This window comes from Gallinula chloropus (assembly GCF_964237585.1).
Source record: "Gallinula chloropus genome assembly, chromosome: 22".
NCBI classification, from domain to species: domain Eukaryota; kingdom Metazoa; phylum Chordata; class Aves; order Gruiformes; family Rallidae; genus Gallinula; species Gallinula chloropus.
The window spans coordinates 3,598,112-3,604,734 of NC_140107.1; the positions used below are offsets into that span (position 1 = coordinate 3,598,112).

The 6,623-nt window shown below is 42.2% G+C and overlaps 1 long non-coding RNA gene across 1 annotated transcript; it reads right to left on the bottom strand.

The window, feature by feature from the left end:
• Positions 1-2,690: 2,690 nt before the first annotated feature.
• Positions 2,691-6,545, bottom strand: LOC311200206. The gene is made up of 3 exons (XR_014617810.1): positions 6,214-6,545; positions 3,056-3,141; positions 2,691-2,733 (listed from the first exon to the last, which is right to left on the bottom strand). It is a non-coding gene; the product is annotated as an uncharacterized lncRNA (long non-coding RNA).
• Between the last annotated feature and the right edge of the window lie 78 nt (positions 6,546-6,623).

Here is a 6,623-nt window from a genome sequence, read left to right on the forward strand (position 1 = left end):
TGACCTGCTTCCTCACAGGAAGAATCATCCGGAGCCAGGAGAACCCAGAACTGAGCAAGCAGAGGAGTCGCTGTGAGGTAACCGAATTAACAGCAACATCAATGTATCCTGTGTCAGCTCCTGAGGCTGATCTTCAGCTGCTGGTAACCTGCAGAACGCACCATGCTGGACTTCTGCCCTCAGCCAGAACATCTGCAAACCCCTCTTGACCTGGTGGTTTGGATGTTGAGATCAGCAGTGTTTCTACGGAACCACAGATGAAACTCTCACAGGTAAGGTGCACACTGGCCCCGGTGTTTGCATGTTACAGAGCAAAACTCACTCAGGACAGATCTGCATCAAAATAAAGCTCCTTGCAAGGCTTCTTCCAGGCTGTTACAAACTCATGGATGCACGATACCAGGAGTAGGAAGAATTCCTCCCCTGTGATCTGAGTGGCGTTGCTGCCAGCACTGCAGCAGAACAAGGAGGGAAGAATTCACCACCCAGCACCATGGGGAGAAACACCTGTAATTACAACTGACTTGGACTGAAAAGGCAGAAAGACGAGTTCAGGAACTCTGGTCTGGATAAAATGGGAATTAAAACGATCTTCTTTTAGGTGTTTGTTCTATAGGTACTACCAGAAAAACCTCACTGCTTCAATATATTGAATTTTAAAGCCTGATTACTTAAGTCAGGTTCAACACAGCACGTTAAACGTGCTCCAAAGGATACCTGCAGGAAGCAGCCAGGAAGTAGTGGAAAAGCAAGTGTAAGAAACACTGAATTACTGCCTATGCAACGTGTACTAAGCTCTCCTGAGTACACACATGATGATACTATCTTCAATTATGCACTTCAACTGCTTTTAATCACAGGGATTTTAGCTCATGCAGCATTTCGCTTCCCTTTTTTCTGCTGAAGCTTGAGCAGCACAGCAGGGAATGTACGAAGAGAAAAGGCCATTCATTGCTCTGGCAGCTGAACGCTCTCCAGAATTAGCTTTCCTTTCCTATCACAAAAGTAATGCTTACACCACATCCCCTCTAAGATTCAAGTCAGGGATGCATTTCCTGCACGCTGGATTTGCAGCATCTGAAGGTCCATCAGGATGATGTCATGTGAACGGGTACTGTGCAAGAGACACTCCCTGGAATTCAAATGGACACACGACCACCTCTCAGAGGGGCTGCTGTGAATATTAAAAAAGATAGAAGTAATTGTGTGTAAACTTAAGCAAGCTTTGCAGGAAGTTCTACAGGAAAACCCCAGCATCACCAGGTCGGAAAAGACCCTTAAGATCATCGAGTCCAACCGTCCCTGTCCTGTGCTGACCCACATCCCTGAGCACCTCATCTCCCCTCTGTTAAACACACCCAGGGATGGGGACTCGGCCCCTCCCTGGGCAGCCTGTGCCACAGCTCCACAACTCTGCCAGGGAAGAACTTTTCCCTCCCATCTGCTCTGCCCCTGCCCTGGCACAGCTTGAGCCCATTGCCCCTTGTCCCATCTCCTGTCCCCCGGCTGAAGAGACCATCGCCCACCTCTCTGCACCCTCCTGGCAGGGCAGGGGAGGTGGGGAGAAGGTCTCCCCTCAGCCTCCTCTTCTCCAGGCTTAACACCCCCAGCTCCCTCAGCTGCTCCTCATATGATGTGCATGATGAGCAAATGAGCATGTTGGCTGGTGCTAAGGAAGGGAAAAATGAAGCTGTACTTGAATCAAGGACAGAGCTGAAGTTTGGTCTGCTCTTCATTCTTCTTTTGCATTTATTGCAACTTGGCAGATTGTAACTACAGAAATACATGACAAAGCTGTGTAAAGCCTCACTGGTAAGAGACTTACGCTCCTGATTCAGGAAAAGACAACTGCCCCTTGTATATTCCTACAGCTATCCCAAATTTCCACGTGTGCAAAGCCACTCAGGGTTTTTTTTTCCTGTAACCACCTTGCTACTTGCTTTATTTCCAAGATCCAGGCCCCTGGAGTATATTCAACAAGTCCTACTGCATTTCTTAACATCCCTGACTCTTTGTGCCCATGCAGTCTGGAGACTCCACGGTTACAAGAGATCCTCTCGGTTCCGTGGAAGATCTTTCCAGTGAAACAGCACTGATGACTCTGTGATCAAACCCATTTTCAGATGGAGGTATGCCAAGCAAAGTTTACCTGGAATTAAGCAAATACTTTGTATCTGAAAAAGCCTTAGGGAATAACCTCTACTCACCAGCTCCACTTCCCTGTAGCTGGAGTCAGAACTGGAATGCTATTCAGTCCCACAGAGTGACTGAGCCTGGAAAGGTCTCTCTGGCTCCTCTGCTCCTTTCTCTGTGCAGCAGGGAGAGAAGGGGCTGGGCGCTGCCGGCTGAACCGGGGCCACCAAGGATTCAGCATGTTACATCTGCAAATCTGTCCTTCAGCTTCTGTTATTTGTTTGACCAGAACCAACACATCAGGCTCTCCACAAGAAATAGTTACTAAAATCCAGTGTTTTTACCAACTAGAACTGGTCCTTGGTTTAATGGCAGTACTGTCTCAATTAATGCCTTCTAAGCACTATCATGTTCACAGATAAATGATCCAAAACTCATGATATGCCAGTTTTGTTAATATTTTCAAGGCAAAATTTTATTATTTTACACATATCTAGTTGGACACATTTCTTAACAGGATTCTTAGACTTTGAAGAAGCGTGTCGTAAGTTCTTTGACTTTTCATGGTTGGGGGGGTGGTGGTGGGGGGGAACCCCATACCTGGATTTAATTACAGAGGAAAAATTTAGATGTTCAAAATTTTTTCCTGCTTCCAGCACCCACAAAATAGCAGCCAGTTTTCTTTTGAAGTGCAAGTCATCTTTTCAAATTGATTTCAGTTGTAAGAGCCTAAGCCGTGCTCTTCTTGGACTTGGACGGATTCAGATTTAACCTTTACCTTCAGTGCTTGAAATCTCTCCATGGTAATGGCAGATTTTTCAACACTATTCCAGCGATCAGGCCTGTGGAGATCAATCTCCTCCCTCCTCCCACCCCAGCCCTTTAATCTTACTGAAGGAAATTAGAAAGAAAGTTGTCTTACCGATAACTCCAAGGTTAATGTCCCTTGCGAACCCCACCTAGCAAGTCGACATCATGACATGTCAGGTCAGCCTCAACCACGCTTCCCTGATAGTCAGGTAAAAGGAAGGAGTTAAAATACAAAATTGACACTTGCAGATTTCTGGACATCAGAAAATGTGATGCAATATATTCTGAACTGTCTTTCAGAGCTTCTGGTAACCTCCAAGTTGTTAAAACATTTCTTCAGAGGGATTCTCCTGTTCTAAAATTTCACAAGTTCCTGATCAATAACCAAATATTGCAGATCCACCTCCACCAGTTTGAATGAGAACAAAAGGTTAAGGTTTCCCATTAACACAAATCATTTTTCCCCCGACTCTACACATTTTATCAACCAATATATACTCAGCTTAGCCACTCTGGGTTTCAAAAGACATTTTAAGCCAATAAACTACAACAGCTTCATTCAAACTCTAAGTTAACAGAAGCTCTAACTTTTTATTTAGGAAAAAAAAAAAAGGAAACACAACTTGGTACACTCTTTCTATAAGGCTTTGAGCTACTCAAGTAGTTCAGGTCAATGGCAGAATGTGATCTTGGAAGCCTTTGCTGTACAAGCAACCCTACAGCACATCACTACACCACTACAATCCAGATTAGCCATGACAGGTCTGTAGGACAGGGTCCTTGCTGCTCTGCGTGGGCCACCATCAGCTTTTGGGTAACATCTTGCTGAAAACAGACATCTGCATGAGGCTCTACAGGTCTGGGTGCCAAACAGGTTTTACTGAGAGGTTTGAGAATTTTAGCTCAATGCTTCAGGTTTTTCTGCTAGCCTTATAATAAGAGTGCCTTCTGGATTTGGTTTTTCTCTGTAGTTCAAAATACAGAAATGGGCTTCATGTCCAAATGCAGAGGGAACAAAAAGTGGTCACGTTTTCATACAGAGTCACCAAAATCATGCGGTGATCTTCTACTGAGTTTATTTTGAAAAGGTTTAAGCAATGCAGGTGTCATCCTTTCTAATAATTAAGACTACAGCAGCCAAGTCCTGAAATTAAGTACTTGCTCCAAAAATTCAGCTTGGAAAAAACTGCAGCCTATGTTTAATGAATTAGCAGAATTAAAAGCTGTGCTTAGTAAACTGACTTTGTTAATTAAGTGAAAGGAAGTCTAATAACACGATAGCTGTGAAAAAAATCTTGCTCAAGTTTTGGAATTACTAGGAATCAGACAACCTACTTATTTTGAAGTCAAACACCTTATCAATACAGACATTTAAGCAACTGCTATAAATGAGTGATCAAATGATTAATAAAAATCCCATTTCTTGGCTCCTCCTCCAACGCCAGCAGGACACTCAGCAAAGTTTATATTGGTTTGCCAGTTGAAATCCATTTTCAATATGTTCTATAAGAGGATTTTTACATTATGCTGAAGAAACAATCAAAACAGATGCACAAGAGGAAATTTGAATTTATTTTTTGCTTTGACTAGATTATGGAAATTGTGCTGAGAAGATTCTTCCCTCGAGTATCTGTCATCAGGCATGGTAGGGTTTCCCACTGTGCTACAGTATCTTTATGCAGTAATTTTAAGTTCTTCAAGTTGGGTCCACACCACTACTCAAGGAAGCTGTAGGACACGTTATCTTTAAGGATTCAGTAAAGCACTGCTGCAAATTTAAATGGTGAATTTGAGTATCCATAATGTAAGTTGAAGAACTTGGTCAATCTTGTAAATATAAGCTATAAACTTTTATTGATTTTAATTTTCAGTTCTAAAGATGTATATAGCTCACTTCTCAATCAAAATATTAGGATAAATGGCGATTTGGGCAGAAAAATACCAAAGCAGCTTTACAATTCTTGAGGAAGACAATTTGAAGGGTTTTTTCCTTAGTTGGTCCATAAGCATTGTAATGGTTTCACTTCCTCCCCACACCCCCCCCACCCAAGCATGCAGTGGCACTTCACCTCTCCTGGGCTAACACTTGAAACATGCAGTACATGAACACTGTCCTTCTGCTAGAGTACTTTAAAACTTCATTCCAATTAAGCTCCCTCATTACCATATTCCCTCTACATTGATTACCAAAAGGCAAATAGGTATTGGGACTACAGGGTTGTGCTCAACGCCACAAAAAGCTGTATAATCACTATGAAGTCATAGAGGACAGCAAACCCTTGTAGTAAAACAGAATTACGAGCCAGATCCTCAGACCAGTAAAAGCCTGAAACACATACTCAGGGGTGTTCCTCCTGGATTCCCTGCTCAAGCAAGGACAGAGAGGACAGGGTTTGGCCCCTTTGACTTTATAAAGTAAAAACCAACCAAAAAACACCCCAAAGAACAAAAAGGGCTTTAAATGCTAATTTTGAAAAATCACTTTTAATTATTTATGACCAATTGTATTAATTTGGATGGAAGATCCTGACACAGGGACAAACCCATTTTTGAGAACCAGATAGACATTCTCACTTCAATTAAGGTCAAAACTCAAACCATGCAATTATATACCAGAACCACGACAGTAAGGCGTGGGAAGGCTCATCTTTCTGTTTACATTCTGATTTAATACACTTGAGAGACACCAGGCAGGAATAGAAGACAAAGGGAGGAGTATGACCACTGAAGTTTAACTTCCTCAATAGTCTGCGTTTAGAAGGCTGTAAATCAAGTATGAGCAATGTATTTGATTTGGATATTTAGAGGTCCAGCAATAGTTTTCTTTAGAGAAAGTATTAATCCCTTTGTTTCTCTTTTTTCTGGAAAAGCAAATGTTCTTCAGTGGGGTACAGAATGGCTCAGATGAAACAGAGGAGTAATGTCATGACTTGCCAGTTAAAACTTATCTGGGAGTGTCCAAGACAAGGGTCAAAGCAACACATAACACCCCAATAATGCAGCTAGCAACGCCCCCAAAAGAGAATATTTAGGATTTTTTAAAAACAGCCTTTATTACAAGGCATGAGGATTCTAAGGCAAATTGTTCATCATGGCAGAACATCAAATTAAAGTGTCAAGACAGAAACGAGCACAGTACAGAGAGCACGGCTGTTATCTGCAGCAAGAAGTTAGTTTACTGTGCCACAGCACCTAATTGATAATTCTTATCCCTAGTCAGGTATTATCTTAACTTAGACTAAGATGCTGGAGACTGAACCATTTCCTTACGTGTCTGTCGCTGAGGCAGTGTGGCTGGGTCCTAAGGAACAGCCTCTAGAGGGACTCCGCAGTACAGAACAGAACAGAATTAACACCATTGTAGGCTCTGCTTCCTTCTCCACAAATATGAGATTATATTTAGATTAGATCTCCATGAATGTTTGGATGCAATTCAACACTTTTAAGAAGAAAAAAAATTTCAAAATTAGATGCTGGTTAAGTTATGGAACAGCAATTAAACAGAGTGCCCTGTGGGCTATCTGCAATCTCTCCTAGTTCTCAGTCTGATGTGCACAGTGCTACATGTTGGAAAGCACAAGGAATTTTGCAGGAATTTGATCACTCACATAGGCAGTTATACTTTGAAAGCAATGATTTTCGCAAGAATTACCAATGAAATAATGTTTTAGGACACAATT